The 18,059-nt window shown below is 36.4% G+C and overlaps 1 protein-coding gene across 1 annotated transcript in view; it reads left to right on the forward strand.

The window, feature by feature from the left end:
• Positions 1–18,059, forward strand: part of LOC108362872 (uncharacterized) — an 87,316-nt gene that overhangs the window by 7,053 nt on the left and 62,204 nt on the right. The gene's annotated exons all lie outside the window — the stretch shown is intronic.

The raw sequence follows: 18,059 nt of genomic DNA on the forward strand, positions 1-18,059 counted from the left end.
CGAGAGTACTATGGCAGGCGTGTTTGTACGACGATTCCAGGCAGAAGCCTTCGTAATCGAAGTCTCTGTAGAGGGCCCATTTGTCTAAAACAAATATTATGTCGGATATTCCTGCCTGAAAGCCTTAGACTCTTTTAAAACGGCTTAGGCTTGTGGACAGCTGTAAAACTCTTTTGAAAGACTTGGAAGCCCACAATAGCGTAACGCTGCGGTGGGTTCCGGGACATGAAGAGTTTGAAGGCAACGAAAGGACTGACTGTCTCGCAAAGCATGGAGCCCAAATGCGCTTGCATGGTCCCTAGCCTTTTGGAGCTGGTGGAGGAAATCCCAGAGCCCACATATCATAAATACCAGACTGATACACCTTGGGGAACGATCTTCTTCATCCAAAGGGCTTAACTTCTTAAACAGCCTAGGGCTGGAGTATTACAATTAGGTTTAAGCACAATAGATCTTCTTAGGTCGCAGCGCGAGTATACCCGACGAATAATAATAATATGTATGTCTTCACCTGAAATGCAAGAAGACGTAACAACATCATAACTGAAGTGGAAAAAGTCGTGACTAAAAATTTTTATTTTTTTCATTAAATGATGTGGTAGTTGTAATTCGACGAAATCCTTCATATTAATCAAAAACTGGATCTTGAATTCTTTATTAGTTACGCCTTTTTGAATTTTAGCGACGATGTTTGTTACGTCTTCTGGCATTTCAGGTGACGATGTGTAAAGAGGCAAAAATTTGTGTAAGTCTGTACTGTAAAATTAATTGTTATACATAGTTAATTTGTTTTTATTGTACTAGCTGTGTTTTAGATTTACTTAATGTTATGTTATCTATATTTTTAATAAACTTGACATTGGAAAAACCTAATAAAACACTTTAAAAATTTTAGGTATGTTTTGGTTGGTCTTGGTAGGAAAAAAATTGTCCGTGGCAACACTGACAGACAATGCTCCAAATATCATGGCTGCTATCCGCTTGAGTCAACTTTCATCTTTCGGCTGCGTTGTGCATACTCTGCAATTAGTGATTAATGATTCAATTTTTAAGGATACAAGGATTGACGAGATATTAAAAAAATTTCACAAACTTGTTGGTTATTTAAAAAAAATTTAGCAGACGACTAGAAATTTAGGTGAATTCTAAGCTTTATGTGGTTTGCCGCAACATACTTTATTGCAAGATGTCCCAACCAGATGGAACCAGTGTACGAAAATAAACTATATTGTACGTTACTATTTCGTTTCGTTTATTACTTTAACAGTTCGGTACAATACGAAACAAAACGGCTGAGTTCACTTTGGCGATAGTACACTACAGTAGTTTAGTAGTTACAGACGAAACAACAAACGAAATGAATCGTGCAGGGAAAATATATTTATGTATGCACATATATGCAATAAACAAATACAAAACGAATGTCTGCAATGAATAAAAAAAATAAAAATGTTTTTTAATTGAGTTGGATATGAAAATTTACAGAAAAAATTATTTTTCACGTAATTGAAACGTTTGCATACATATAAAACGTACCCTATGGTACAATTGTCACAAACGAAAAGCAAACGTTTCTCGTTGGGGAAAATGACAGTGAATCTTACAATTTGTTTCTGACTATTTACAAAACTGTACAAAACCACAAATGATATGATGATCGATGAGCAAATGGGAATTGTTTTGTACAGTTTATTTTCGTACCCTGGATGGAACAGTGTTTACTTGATGGTGAATCGGTTAGTTGAACAAAAATGATCTCTGAATCTATATATACCTAGCAGAGCGCGGGGGGATCGGCGTGCCATCTTGAAGTGAATGGAGTATTCTATAAAGTATAATTTGTGTTTTAAAACCATTTTATGGAGCAACTTTGGATCTCTCTCTCTGATTCATTAGTGATCCCTCTCATCACCAGGTTGCAGGCAAAGCTCGACCTAGATGAAAATGATATCACTGAGATTAAAGTATTGAAATTTCGACTAAAAAATTCTTTGACGAAGCGTTTTAACTCAATTAAAACTATTTGACACTTTTCTTAATGAACATCTGCTGCCAAGAAATTGAATACTGGTATCAAAGCCCACATTTTCTGCTGAAAAAAATTGCTTTAAAATATTTTGCTGCTCCTCCATCGAGTGTGTCTAGTGAGCAATTATTCAGTGCTGCAAGTCAGCTTTATACCTATAGACGGAATCGGTTGCAAGGTGAAAATGCCGATAGTCTACTATTTTTACATTATAACATAAAATTATGTATTTACTTTCCAGTATTAACGTTTTTTGTCAACTTTACAAACATAAGTATGTTTATGTTATGAACTAAAATGGATGTGATTTAAACCAATGTACCTTTTTTTATTAACAATAATAAAAATATAGAATTTTTAGAAATTCTTTTCTTAGATCTTGAAAATGTTCGGTTCGGTTAGGTTCGGCTCTAAAAATCGACGTTCGGCCGTTCTCTAGTCTGCTTCATTTGCGTGTATATACGGTTTGCTGTTCACTATGCGCGCTCTAATTGAAACATTCACGATTGTAATCGTATTGTAATGTATGAAGATATTTGGTGGTACAAATATACTTAGGGTTGCCAGACGTACTGCTTTTGGGAGTAAACGTACTCCTTTTTTTTGTAATGTACTCCCTTGTACTCCCAAAAAAAAATATCTGGAAATGTACTCCTTTCTTAGTTTTGTACTTCTTTTCCAGCTATTAATATTTTATCATATATAGGGCGTAAAATAACAACTGTTGCACAGGTTTTATTGAAAAATAAAAGGGAACTTTATAGATTTTGCGAAAAAAGTAGTTTATTGTTAATCATCCACAGATTTTACTTAAATTTTATTAATAAGTTTTTAAATTTTAACCTTCATTTGCGTTTACCAGCGGTAAACACTTTGAAAGAAAAGCTCAAGCGGCACCCAACCTTCGTCGGTTACTTTATTACATAAAGGCGCGAGCTCAAAAAATGACGGCGAAAAAAGACGCATAAAAAAATTTCAGCGTCAAAGACTCTTAACATACTTCGCCGAAGTTTTTCATAAGCATCTTTTTTCGCAAAATTTTTTTAAGCGCCTTTTTTCGCCGTCAAAACACTAGAGCGCCTTTATTCGTGTGTAGTGACGATCTGTATCTTCTGTAACCATAGGCTAATTTCCTCCATTTGGCTCCTTTATACTCCGTCTTTTGTCCAACATATGGCCTCATACTCACCAATCGAAAAGACTCGGAACTGGTGACTAGGAGGCCATTCATTCGACCAACCCTATACCTATACAGTTTTCTTTTTTTTATACAAAATCTAATGAAAAAATACACCTGAAAAAGCATGTACTTATCTCCCAAAGCTGGTAAATGGAAATAAGGATTAAAGTTTTAAAACTAATAAAATTAAAGTAAACTATTTATAAAGTTAGCAAAAAATACCTTTTTTCGCAAAATATGTAAAGGACTCTTTTATTTTTCGAAAAACATTTGCGACAGTTATTATTTTACGCCCTGTACTTTGCCATTCATATTGTGGCAAACACTACATAGTAAGTAGAGTTAAGTGTGATAGTGAAAAGGTGTAAGCATGGTCGTAGGCAGGTAGGTGCAGGGAGTTCGGGTATAAAAATCAGAAAAATTTTAAATTATAAAATAAAAAAATTGCCATACATTCAGCAATAGCCTGGAATTCTTTTGTAGAATTTAGTTATTTATTTTTAACATATATTTTTGCTTTGAAAAGATGTCTATGATATCCGTGTTTGTTTGTACTTAAATAATTGTAATTTGTAACAATAAATTGCACCAAATAAAATAAAACAAAAATTGTACTCCTTTTTTAAGTTCTGTACTGCTTTTTTCTATCGAAAATAGAAATGTACTCCTTTCTCCGTTTCAGAATCTGGCAACCCTAAATATACTACTACTTTGTCTTTAAGGACTATGGGCTTTCAGACCCTAAAAAAGAGTCCCCTTTATTATTAAAATGGTTTTATCTAACAACTTTCATGAAATTTCATGATCGTAAGTATTTTGATTGTTATTTACATTTATTTACTTTGATTGTTATTTACAGATATTTACATTTTTTTGCTCGGTGGTGCATTTGTACCACCTCTTTGTACATAAGAGTTAATTAAATGCTGAAAAGACTGGCCTTCTTTTAACCTTTTATTTTGGGCCATTTTTCTTTTTTATTTGGCCGATATAGCTTTTTAATTTTTGAAGTCCTGGCAACACTGTACACGATATGTGTTTCTACATGTAAATGCCACTTTTCTGATGTGTTCTAATGTATGATACATACGAGTACATGCAAAAAGGTAGCATTTTCATGTGTGCAAATACATATCATGTAAGAGCCCTGTTAGGATGTTTCGAATGTAATATTTTTCACTTCCGCGAATGCGAATGCGAATTTTTGGAATACGAATGTGCGAATGCGAATGTTAGGAATAACATTAAAAAAGCTATAATCAACTTAAGTCATCGTTTTTGTTGCTTAAAAATTTTGTAATTATTAAAACATTGAACGAGTGCTTAACCTATAGTGTTTAAATCTAGTAGCCAAAGTTCAAAAGGGGCATATTTACAGTGACCATTCGTCCCGATTTCGGCGGGACAATACCGATTTTAAAAAAATTGTCCCGCTGAATATTTTTTAAAAGTCGGGACGTATGAGTGTTCCGATTTTTCATATTTGTACCGATTATGTCTCGATTTTCAGTGTTTTCTTAACCCAAATTGACCCCGTGTTGCCATATGGAACGCAAAATACATTATGTTTAAGAGGGTGTAAAACAAAAATCGCTTACTTCAAAATGCTTATATGTATGTTAACTAATTCCTAAAAGGTGTATCTTTCGAAACGCTTACGCTTCCGTCAGATCCTAGCTGTCTATCGAGTGTAATGCATTCTTTAAACAAAATTAGAAGTGACAAAAAACCATCTAAATGTCATATATGAAGAAGTAAGCATGAATTTATCGAAAGCGTTTTTTTAATTTACAAAATATGATAGTGACAAAATATTAGTTAAAACATTAGTGACTCTATTGGTAACAAGTAAGAATAAAAAACAATCGTGCATGCTATATAATTTAAGTGTTTTTTAAGTCCGTTGCCATATGGCAACACGGGGCGTAATGTGAACTGTTCCTCTTTTTACCAAATTTTGATATGTTCGCTAGCCCAAATTGACCCCGTGTTGCCATATGGCAACGCAAAATACCATCATGTATGAGACGGTGTCAACAAAAATCGTTGGTATGTATTTTTGCAGTTTTGCAGGTGGTAAACTCATTCCATCTAGCTCTGAACTGCCTAATCATATTATCGTATATTTCTTTGTGCAAGTGTTGAAGTGGTATACAAATGTAGTTTATCTGTTTCAGGGAAGACTGGTGGCGTTTTTTGCATTCTCATCTGCTATTTCATTATCCTAAATTCCTTTGTGACCGGGCAACCCATAGATATGTAGCCTTATATCAGCGTCTAGCTTGTCAACGGCTTCCCGGCTGCGAGGGACGTTTATAGATGAAATATTATATCAGGAAACTGCCTTAATTGCCGCCTGGAATAGGTTTCAGTTTGAATTGATTGTCGTTTCGGTGAGGGCTAGCTCTGTAGTGATCCTCATTGCGAAAACCACTGCTTGAAATATGCTGCAATGGTCAGGTAGCCTTATTGTCCGCCTGACGTTCAGTTCCCGGAAGTAAATCCCGGCACCCACTCCCGTAACCATTTTAGAGCCGTCCGTGAAAATGTTTAGGGATCTATGGCTAGGTTTCATTTCCATCCTTCTTCCTCAATCGTTGTGCAAAAAGTTCGTTTCCACTTAAAGCTAGGTACCATGAAGCCTGTGCTGCTTGTGCTTCCCGCCCCAATTAAGTGGTGCCCAAAGGTTCTGAAATTTAATTTCCCTATGACCGTCAATCTACGTGCGGATTTCGCAGCAGGGTTTTTAAAGAGCAGCCGTCGAAGTGGACCTCAGCGCTCCCGCGATGCACAGTGCCGCTAGGCGCTGCACCTTCGCCATTGACCCGAGGCATAAGGACTTTTGTGCGGCATTCCAGCACACCAAAGCGCCATAGAGCAGTATTGGGCTGACTATTGCTGTGTAGCACCAATGCATCAGAGCAGGTGACAAACCCCAAATGACTCCCAGCATTCTTTTACATGCAAAAAGGGCGTTACTGGCCTTCTTCTCTCTTTCTTCAACATTGCGCATCTACAGCAGCTTACTCTCCAATACTACTCCCAAATACTTTCTGTGGTCTTTAATTGATAGCTCGATGTTAAATACCTAGCCTCGGGGGTCTCCACACTGGCACCTTATATCTTTTTGTGACTACACCTCCTTTTTTTTAAAGGAGGTAATCAATCCGTCAGAATATTTTTGTTTATGTATATTACCACATAATTTTAACCGATTTCTATAATTATTTTTTAAGGAAAAGTGGTTGTTTAGGCGCGTCTGCTAACACCAGGCGCCTAAATACATGCTATGTACTGCTGCATGTGCAAACATTTCCTTTATGCAATTTAGGAAATTTTTGCACATGCACTTCTCAACTGCCATGTAATTGAATTTTCTTAAGTTTTAATTAGATGGCACTTCAAAGTATGCTCGGCCTAGTCTGATGCATCCTCCGGACACTGCTTCCAGAGCATTTTGCGGACTCTGCATGACTTACAACCATGCAGAGGTGGCAAATGAACTTTGCCATTGGCCACAGTGCCTACCCACCGTTTTTGAACCAATAAATATTTTTTTTTAAATACATACATGTAAACATACTGGCCTCCCCTCTCACTAAGTTATTCAGTGGTACTTCAAAGGTGGTCCCATGCTAATTTGGTTTAGGTTCTGTTGTTAAGCGAGCTAATGTTTAAGCCGCTTACTGTTTATTGTATCAGCTTAATCTCCTTTTCTCTTTCGATCTCATGTTTCTTGAAGTACCCAAATATTCATATACATTATTTTCCGCTACATATAAATAAACAAACTGTTCAATAAATTTATCTTCACTCTCATTTCACTTCATCGAGACCGGTTGTGTTTTTTAACTGCGTATCTCTACAGGTTATGGGCCCACGTGTACATATCTGAATAAAGAAGTATAATTTAAATATTTTTGCGAAATGGAGGAAATAAAAATTGCTAGGCTTGTCGGTGATGAGGGCTGGACACTTTGGAAGTTCCAAGTTAAAGTTAAACTCAAAGCAAGCTGACTTAGGGATGTTTTAAGAGGAACTGAAGTGCAGCCGGCTACGGAAGGTAGTGACTTGACGAAGTGGAAGGCAAACGATGCCAAGCCGCAAAAGATTCTGGTAATCTCGATAGGAGAGAAGCCGCTAATGCATGTCATGAATTGTGAAACAGCAGCTGAGATGTACTCAACATTAGAATGTGTGTACGAGCAGAAATCGGAGTCTTCTATTCACCTTCATAACAGAATCGAGAAGACAGCATGGCAATGCATATCGCTAAGCTACAAACAATTGCGAGACAACTCGAAGATCTGGTCGAGAAAATATGCTCATCACAAAAATTTTAATGACGTTGCCGGAGCAATATAATCATTTTTTCGCTTCTTGGGAAGCGACATCAAGAGAAGAAAGATCCTTGAAAACTCTGACTTCGCGACTGTGTATCGAAGAATCTCGTTTGGATGTGCATTCTAACAAACCAGAAGCATTCGTAGCGAAGCGGTGAAATAAAGCAAACTTCAAGAACCAAAGTGCTTTATTTGCAAAAAATATGGGCACTGGAAGCGGGATTGCCCAAACAAAAGAACAAGCGAGAAGTCATCAAATGGCGAGGCGTATATGGACTCCGGCGCAAGCGAGCATATGACATACCGTAAAGAATGGTTCCAAACTTACGTTAAGCTAGAAACTCCGAAAGATGTTAGAATCGCAGACGGGTCTGTTGTTCAAGCGTATGGGAAGGGCGATATTTTAGTGGAAGCATATGATGGAAATGATTGGAATATCAAGCATTTAGCCGAGGTATTGTATGTTCCAGATATAAAACTGAATCTATTTTCCTGTAATGCTTACTTGGACAAAGGTTACGTGTTGCGCGCTCATGGAAACGATTGTAGTTTTGAAAAAGATGGAAAAGTTTGTCTGCAAGGCACGCGTAAAGTGCAAAACTTTTTAAGCTACTTTTGAAGGTAAACATTGCTGCAGTAGAAGGCGGCGGTGAAATGCGAATCTCTTCACCTATGGAATGAGCGAATGTGCCATCAAAGCAAGGATCAAGTGAAGAAAGTACTTAAGAACCAAAATATAGCTTCCAGTGGAGGTGATTTCTTTTGTGAAGCATGTATTATGGGAAAGCAACATCGGCTCCCATTTGACGAAAGCAATAATAGAGCAAGTGTAGCCTGAGAGCTGGTTCATACAGACCTCTGCGGACCAATGCAGGAAACTTCGCATGCGGGTCCTCGGTATATGCTCTTGTTTCGCGATGGTTACTCAAACTATTGTTATGTCTATTGCATCAAACCTAAATCAGATGTTACAAGCATGATGAAACATGTTTTTAGATCGGGTTGAATCTGAGATCCAGAAAAAGGTAAGGTGCATCAGATCTGACAATCGGCTGGAGTTCGTTAATAAAGATGTGGCCAAAATACTTAATGATTACCGAGTTTTGCATCAAAGGTCTACACCGTATACTCCAGAGCACAATGGTAGATCAGAAAGTCTAAAATTTTGGGGCGAGGCGGTTCAAAACGTTACATTTACTCTCAACCGAACATCCAAGACCAAAACTGATCAGATTACACCGTATGATTATGGTTTGGCCACTCACCGGACATTCTGAAACTTTTCGTTTTTGGCTCTGATGCGTTTGTGCATATTCCACAGGATAAACGGCGGAAACTAAATGCAAAGTCGAAGAAAGGTGTATTCGTCTGATACGAGGAGCATTGCAAAGGCGAAAGGCGACGAAAGAAAAGTTGAAATTTCGAGAGACGTTATTATTCGCGAGGTAAACGGCGAAGCAGTTATTCCTCACAAAAACGATACAAACACAGGAGCGCACGTTCATGTACTAACGGAGATTGAAAAAATCTGAGCCGGTAACCGATGATGAATCGAGCTATGCTTACAAAGATGCCCAATCACATGAGGCGACTACGACTACGATACAACACTAGGTCCAGTAGAAGAGATACAAATTATGCTGATCTCCAGTTCGCATATCTGGCTGAGAGCGATGAGCCTGAAACCTTCCAACAAGTGATGAATAGTGATTTAAGAACGCAATGGAAACGTCGAATGGACGAAGAGATTGAGTCTCTACACAAAAATAACACTTGGGACATGGTAAGTCTTCCCGACAATAAAGGAATCATTTCTAATAAATGGGTATTTAAAGTGAAACGAAATGAGAAAGGGGAAGTTGAAAGGTTCAAAGAGCGTTTGGTTGCATGCGGGTTCACCCAGAAATTCGGTATAGATTATAATGAAACATTTTGCCCAGTAGCCAAGTTCACCTTTCTGCCTATAATTTTTGCATTATCCTGTGCATGTGGCCTGAAAATGAAACAACTTGACGTTAAAACCGCGTTCTTATACGGTAATGTTCACGAAAAAATTTACATGCACCAACCTATTGGCTATGAGGATGATTCAAGGTGAGGAAAGATTTGCAAGTTAAATAAAAGCATATATGGTTTGAAGCAAGCTTCCAGATGCTGGAATCGAAAATTTAGACAAATTCTGGAAGCATATAATCTCTGAAACCTTGCCAGGTAGATCCTTGCGTATTCATAGGCGATATCGGGAACTCAAAGCTTATACTTTCCATATACATTGATGATGGCATAATCGCGGCTCAGACAAGCAACGCCTTTGATGACTTTATTACTTATTTGAAAGGTGAATTTGAAATTAAAATATTCGACGCATTATTTTCCCTAGGTATGCAGATAACGCTTGAGGAAAACAGAATTTTCATCAAACAGGATGCTTTTGCTAGAAAAGTATTACAGCGATTTAACATGTTGGATGCCAAGCCAGTTAGTACTTCAATGAAGGTATACTTCAGAATGTGAAAGACAAGGTACGGTCAAACTACCCTTACCGCGACAGTGGGATCCCTAACATATTTGTCACTGGTGACAAGGCCAGATCTTGCGTTTGCAGTATCCTATGTTAGCCAATTTTTAGATACTTACCAAAGCGAACACATCGTTGCTGTTAAAAGAATCTTTAAGTATTTGCGAGGAACAATTAATAAAGGTACATGTTTTACAAAATCTATTGATTAATCTTTAAATTATGATTATTATTATTATTATTATATCAACAAACAGGATGCTTACAGACTATATGACAAATATATACATAGAATAAGGGAAACCCTCATGACAAGTGCCTTATGAGTAAATTCTTAATAGTAAACTTTGAGTAAGAAAAATCAAAGTCTAAAGATGAAGAATAAGCATTAAATTGGGAGAGAGTCCTCCTTAAAGGAGCATTCATACCATAAACAGTTTTAACAACACCCACAAAAAACAATTCATTACAACGAAGAATACGTGAGGGAACATTAAAACGAATTTTCATAAGGAGGTGCGAGCAATCTATAGAGCCTACAATTATGTCAAAGACAAAGCACATCGATAACAAAGTACGCCTGGACTCTAAGGACATGAGATTTATCAACAAACAACGAGAACGATAGGACGGAATAGGGTCTACAAATTTCAACGGACGCAAAGCAAAGCGTATAAAAGCCCTCTGAACAGACTCCAATCTGTTCACATGAACTGTATGAAAAGGTCTCCAAACAAATACAGCGTATTCTAACCTCGACCGAACTAAAGACGAATACAACAGTTTGAGAGTATAAGGATCGGAAAATGACGAGCAGTTGCGACGAATAAAGGCCAACATCGCGAATGATTTAGAAACAATAAAGTTTATGTGGGTGGTGAAGGTGAGCTTGGTGTCAAAGTAAACACCCAAGTCTTTAAAATCAGTAATTGAGTTTAGCGGGACATTCCAAAAACCGTAAGAGGTTGGAACAATACTAATCACTTTTGCAAAAGAGGTATAATGACATTTACCAATATTGAGGGACAAACGATTACGCGCACACCAACAGTACAAATTATCAAGCTCACCCTGGAGAATCAATGAGTCTTCTCTATTTTTAATTTCATAGTATATCTTCAGGTCATCCGCATATAGAAGAAACTTACACTTTGAGAAACAGGAAGATATATCATTAATAAAGATAACAAATAATAACGGACCTAAGACACTACCCTGGGGAACACCAGAGGAGGAGACAAAAGAATAAGACGATACATTATCAAAACGAACAACACAGCGTCTGTTATACAGATAGGATGTGATCCACTTCAGAAACTCTGAATGAAAGCCCAGGCCTTCAAGTTTAGCTATCAATATTCGATGAGGCACCCTGTCAAAAGCCTTAGAGAAATCGGTATATATAGCGTCAATTTGGAATCCCTTTTGAAAGGTTTCCAAACAGTCCTCTGTAAAAGCAGCTAAATTGGTTAACGTAGATCTGCCCGGCACGAACCCATGTTGGTTGGGACATAATAAATGTTTAACAGCAAAGTAAATTTTATCTTTTACTATGGACTCAAACAGTTTTGAGACAGTGGTAAGCTTAGAAATCGGCCTATAATTCTCAATACAATTTTTGTTACCACTTTTAAGAATTGGCGTAATAAAAGTCAATTTCCAGTCATCGAGGAAAACTCCGGCAGATAGAGACATGTTAAAAATGTGCCTCAAAGGCGCAATTAGTGAAGGACAACTTTTAAATAAAATAACCGAGAGGCCGTCTACATCAGTGTTAGTGGATAGTTTAAGCTGGTTAATGCCATTAGCTACATCCTCGTCTGTCAACTTTAATTTCCCGAAGTTAATGGGAGTATCTAAATTTGACAAAAGATCTTCAGGAATAAAATCATTATCAGAATTACCTGAAATAAAGTTGGAAGAAAAAAAATCAGCAAAAAGATTAACAGCTTCGGAGATGGGGTTGGCTGACACCCCGTTAAGCTGGACCGAAGCAGGTATATTAGAGCAATTTTTCTTTGATTTAATATAACTCCAGAAGGACTTGGGATTAGATTTAATATTGCTTTCTACGCCGCGAATATAATTCCTATACAAAGATTTATTGAGCCTGTTAAATTCAGCTCTATAAAACACGTAACGCTCACGCAAATTAACATCGTTGGAATGCTTTTGTCTTTTGTAGAACTTATTCTTCTTATTCCTTATACGTTTGAGTTCTTTAGTAAACCATGGACGCTTAGCGGTTTTCGAATTAAGAATTGGGATGTGACCCACACAAATATCACAAAGTTTAGACTTAAAAATATCGTAGCAACCAGTTACATCCACATTTCCAAAGAGCTGGGACCAATCCAAATCAAACAAATTATTCAATTCAGCAAAATTACAACAAGAGTAGTTAAAAGCAACCGTCTGACTAGCAGTCGGTAATTCAAAATATTGGTAAAATTCAAACTCCAAAACCATAGGGCTATGATGCTGATTTGGAGGGGAGATGTAACTGGCCGCATGAGAGAGCTTGAAATTTATATTAGAGCTAATAAATATTAAATCTAAAATTCGGTTTAACTCATTAAAAAAACCATTGATTTGAAATAATTCAATACATAATAAATTATCAATTAAATATGATTCAGATAAAGTAGTAACATTTGATGGGGTGAGGAAAATATTGTTATCAATAAAGCTCCAGGAAATATTACATAAATTAAAGTCACCTAAAACACAAAGTTGGCTGTTTCCAATTTTCTCGTGGAGTGCCAGTATATTGTCAACATGTGCCTTGTATATGACATCACAGCTGCCCGGTGGAATGTAGGACACACAAATGTACAGCACACCACTGGTGCCATGTAATTTTACACAAAGCTGATCCAACAGGGAGTTGGCATCTAGCAGCGGATAAAAAGAAGCTCGAAGATATCTGCGCGCAGCTATCAGTACACCACCACCCCTACTAACACCAGTTTTAGCAAAATCTCTGTCTTTGCGAAAAACGTCAAAGAGAGCTGGGTTAAAGAACTCCGCATCGAAAAAGTTAGTATTCAGCCAGGTTTGTGTCAGAATGAAGCAGCCATAATCCAATTGTGAGCTGAGAATGTAGACAGATTCGGATTTTGTCCTGAGTCCCGAAGTATTTTGGTGATAGATACTTATTTTCCGATCACCAGAGGTGGAATGACTTTTTACTTCTTGGGCTGCGGCTGGGCATCTTTTTGAAAAAAATCAAAAGGCCGGACAGCAACGTTGGAGGGCCAAATATCCGATGACAGAATTTTTGAGTAGTCAGATTCTGAAACTCCAAGCTTGAAATTAATGTGCTTAATAGTTTCCAAATCAGAATCCTTTTTGACCAGTTTATAGCATACAATTGTCTTCTTATCGATAGCTGCATATTTAGCCACATAGCCAATGATGTCAGCAGTCCTTACAGTAGGCAAAAACGATGCAGCCATTGCGGCGAACCACAACTCCCAGCTCCGAGTTCTCATTTGACCCAAATACACACCGCCTATGTCTCTTATGAGTACGCTTTTTATCCATAGCGGACCACTGTGCATTATTTGCTTGCGCATTGTTAGTTGCGTTTTTCGCTTGTGCGTTGCTCAACCTAGCATTGTTCGCCAAAGTCGCAGCAGCGGCATACGTAGGCACAGCGTTAGCGGGGCCAGCAGTTGGTGAACAGGGAGAAGTACAAGCAGGCGGAAGAGATGAAGCAGAAAACCCGATGTTATTACCAGGGCATGAATCACGTATGACGACAATCGTCTGGACGATATCGTGCTGAGTTTGTCATGCTTCATGAAAACCAAAAATTGTTGGATCGTTTGTGCGATATCGTCCACTCAATTCCAGTTTTGCTTCACGTAACAGTAGCAGTAGCACGTAACAGCAAAACAAATGCATTAATCAGTGTTTTGACGACATCGTTTTGTCAGTATCGTTTGAACGACAATCGTTTCAAAGTTACGTGATTCATGCCCAGGAGTAGTTGGCGAGCGAGTAAAAGCAACAGCAGCAGAAAAACCGGTATTCCTACTAGGAGTAGTTGAAAAACCGGTATTAGTATCAACTACATCAAGAGCGGTATAACCAGTATTTATACCCGGCGCATCAGAAACACAATGCATTTCAGAACTTTTTCGTACTGCCACGGTATTAGAGTCAGCAACAGCATCATTAGATGGCGCAGTGAAAGCGCGCTCTTTTGTTTCCACTAGTAGCAGGAGCCGGCGAAATAGAATTATCATTTTCTGGTTCAATTAATGCGATAAAAATGCTTTTTAATTTTTCCAAATCCGAAATCGCGTTTAAGATTTTATCTTTCAGCCCACAATGGGCCGTAAAATTAGTACATAAAGACATTATTGCGAGATAAATGAAAATAAACACAGAGCGATAGAAAACACGACCGAACTATTCTGCAGTCACAGTCACTCCGACTTTGCTGGAGATGTTTGCACTAGACGTTCAACTGGAGGTTATGTCATAATTCTGCGGTGGACCGTTATCATGGTCTTCGAAAATTCAGCCAACAGTAGCGCTTTCAACGACCGAGGCGGAGTATATGGCAGTATGCGAAAGTATAAAGGAGCTCATTTGGGTACGACGTCTATTGAGTGAGTTATGCGACTTCTCCACAACGTCGAATTTATGTCTGGACAATCAGAGTGCTATTAATCTGGTTAAAAACCCTCAGTACCACAAGCGAACCAAGCATATTGAGGTGAAAGTACACTTCATCCGAGAGGTATACGAGGGCGGTGGCTTTACTTTGAAATATGTACCAACAAATGAGCAGCTAGCGAACATTTTTACTAAACCTCTTAAAAGACCGAACTTTGATAAACTAAAATCTCTTTTAAGTATTGAGTAAATATGAGAATAACCTGATTACTAGAAGTGAAAGTGTTAAGCGATTACAAAGTGAAAGTTTTAAGTTATACAAAAAATGGTTGAATCCCGTACGAGTCCGGACTAGTCAGAATTAGTCACATTTTACTGGAAATTGATCCAGTACTCGTTTCTCTGACTATTGCGAGGACAAAAAAGAGAGTAAATAAGGTCCTCTCTCAGTCAGAAGTTATCAGTTTTAGTCCGAAGATTTTTTGCTGGTAAATTCTGGTAAATGTGTCAAACGATCAGTGTGTTTGACCACCAAATTGTAAGCAAAAAAAAGTGCATTCTGTTAATTCATGTTGAAAAGTATTTAATTACTTGTTTATGTGGATTGTCATGAATTTGAAAGTATTTTTGGTTATTTACATGTGTGAGTGTGTTTACATACAAAATAAGCAAAAATTTACAACCGAAATTTGGAGATTATATTGAAATTGACAGCAGATACCATTTTTTACTAAAAAGCGATCCCGTAATTTTTAATGCTACTCTCTCGCTCTGAGCGAATTTTTATTTTTTGACAGTTCTACTAGTTTTAGTCCGAGGAATACGGGATTGGATATATTTTGTATAGAGGAATATGCGCGAAAAAACTTAAATTTTTTTTTACAAAAATTCAATGGGCTACAAAATTGCATACTCAAAAAAATTCTTGAAAATCTGATTAAAATACTTAAAATTTTTATCAACATTTGTTAAAATTCGTCGAATTTTTATAACTGTTTTGCAAAGTTTGAAATTTTTATTTACTTTTTTTAGATAGATAGTAACTTAGATAGAAAGTAGCCAAAACTTGTAAAAATATCCTTTCGCACATATTTATTGTGTGTATACATTTTTGCGATAATATTTCAAGTTAATTCTCTTTGTTTTATTTTGAATAAAACTGTTTTAAAAGATACTATGTCTTTATATTCTAAAAACAATATTTTAGGTTCGGATTCGATGCTTTAGAAATGTCCCTATTTTTAGCTACAGAAATCTGGTCACCGTAGGCATATTATATTAAACAAAAAACAAGTAATGTTGCTGCCTTTTCTCCCATGAGGCGATTTCTTAGAGGCTCGTATGTAAGGCCGGATGCACTGAACAATTGCTCACTTGGAACGCTGGCGGGTGGAGCGCTCAAATATTTTCGGCCCAGATCTGTCAATTTATCGTATTTATTTCAATAGTGTTATTGAACTTTGTACCACGATTTGGTTGTTAGGATGAGGAGATGTGGTAATCTCCGAAATAGCTGCAATAAGCATTGTTGATTTGGCATTTTTCCTAACAAAGAAATCGTGGTACAAAGCTCAATAACACTATTGAAATAAATATGAAAACGCCACAATAAAAATTTACAAATTGTCGTATTTTAGTTAAGTTTTCCACCAATCGAGAGGATCTTCACCGAGATGAGCTCGTTTTTCTTTAAGATAGGCCTTCAATTGAGCTTTAATTTCACATTTTTTAATGTCTCCAGGTTCTACAACCGAGCCTTCTCTTTCGCTGGAAAAATCTAACATTATTTCTAGGCAGACCTGTTAAATAATGATTAATAACCATAGGGATTATTAATTAAAGCATGTTTTTTTTGGGTAACCATTTAATGATTAAATACTATTATTTGCACCTTTTTAATTATTAATAACTAATTACTTTCAATGAAGGAAATTAGATAATTAATTTTAATTACGTGCTTGTTTTATTATTTTCGATTATTTTCAATTATTTTTGAACTTTTTTTATTACATGATTAATATGATTATTTTTGATTTATTTTAATTGCATGATTAATATAATTTTTTGATTATTTTCAATTATTTTCAACTTGTGAATAGTACATTACAACGCATTAATATATACTAGAGTGCCAGTTACTGTCGAAATTCGACAGTTTTTCTAGTTTTAGAAGCCTTGGATAGGTTTTCTAACTTAACACGTAGCGATACTTATACGGTACAAATTAACTAGCCGGAAAATCTTCTGCTAACATGTAACTAATTTTCTTTCTTATCTGAGAAGTTCATTGGAGGACTTCGGCAGGACTTGGAATTGACCCGATACATTCAAGTTTATCGATAAATTTCAATGATTTGATACATATCGATAGTTCGATGAATTTCAAGAACACTAAAATTCGATAACTCAACAAAATTCGTTAACTCGACTAATTTCGATAACTGTGAAATTCGATGGCTCGATAAATTTCGATAACTCAAAAATGTAAAAACTTTGGATACCTTTATAAATTTTTACTTTTGACATCTCCACATTTTTCGAAAACTATCTAAACATTTTGATAACCCGTTACATACTGCTAGGACGATTAAATTCGACAAGCAGTGATAAATCGATAAGCTTATATAACCTTGAAATTTCGATAAATCGATATATTTTGAAAATTCCATAAACTTCGCTTCGTTGAACCAACCAATTTCAGTAGATCAATAATTATCGATAACTCTGTAAGTTGAAAGAACTCCATGCATTACGACACCTCGATATATTTCGTTAAGTCTATAAATAATGATAATTCAATAAATATCGATAACTTGATACATTTCTTTAACTTGACAAATTTCGTTAATCCCACACGTTTTTATAGCTCGATAACTATCCGTAAATTTGGACAACTAAGTTTCTGTGTCTATTAATTTCGACAACTCAGTAAACATTGATCAGTTCGAATAATTCGATACGTTGCGATAACTTAATAAGCATGTATAAATTTCGATAATTATAAACTTCGATGATTCGATAAATTTCAGTAACCTTTATGGCTGATTTTATTTCGATTCCTATCTTTTAACCTAATTCTTATGTATTTCTCATTGTCTCCATTTTCGCCTTTATCTCAATTTTCGTCTTTATCTTCACTTTTGTCTTTTTTTTTGTCTTCAAAGTTATCACTTGTTTCTTCATCTTCATATTTATCTTTATTACAAAGTTTAATTTCAAATACGAAGTAAAACAAAATGCGAAACGCTTGAATTGAACAGGTTGCAAAAACAATCGTTAACAAATATGGGAACTTTTTAGCGACGATTTTCAACCAATTTCGAAACTATAAAAACTCTCCTCATCTACAGAAAATTACTTTTC

The sequence above is a fragment of the Rhagoletis zephyria genome, unplaced genomic scaffold (assembly GCF_001687245.7).
Source record: "Rhagoletis zephyria isolate East Lansing unplaced genomic scaffold, Rhagoletis_zephyria_1.1 Rzeph_scaffold_01130, whole genome shotgun sequence".
Classification (NCBI taxonomy): domain Eukaryota; kingdom Metazoa; phylum Arthropoda; class Insecta; order Diptera; family Tephritidae; genus Rhagoletis; species Rhagoletis zephyria.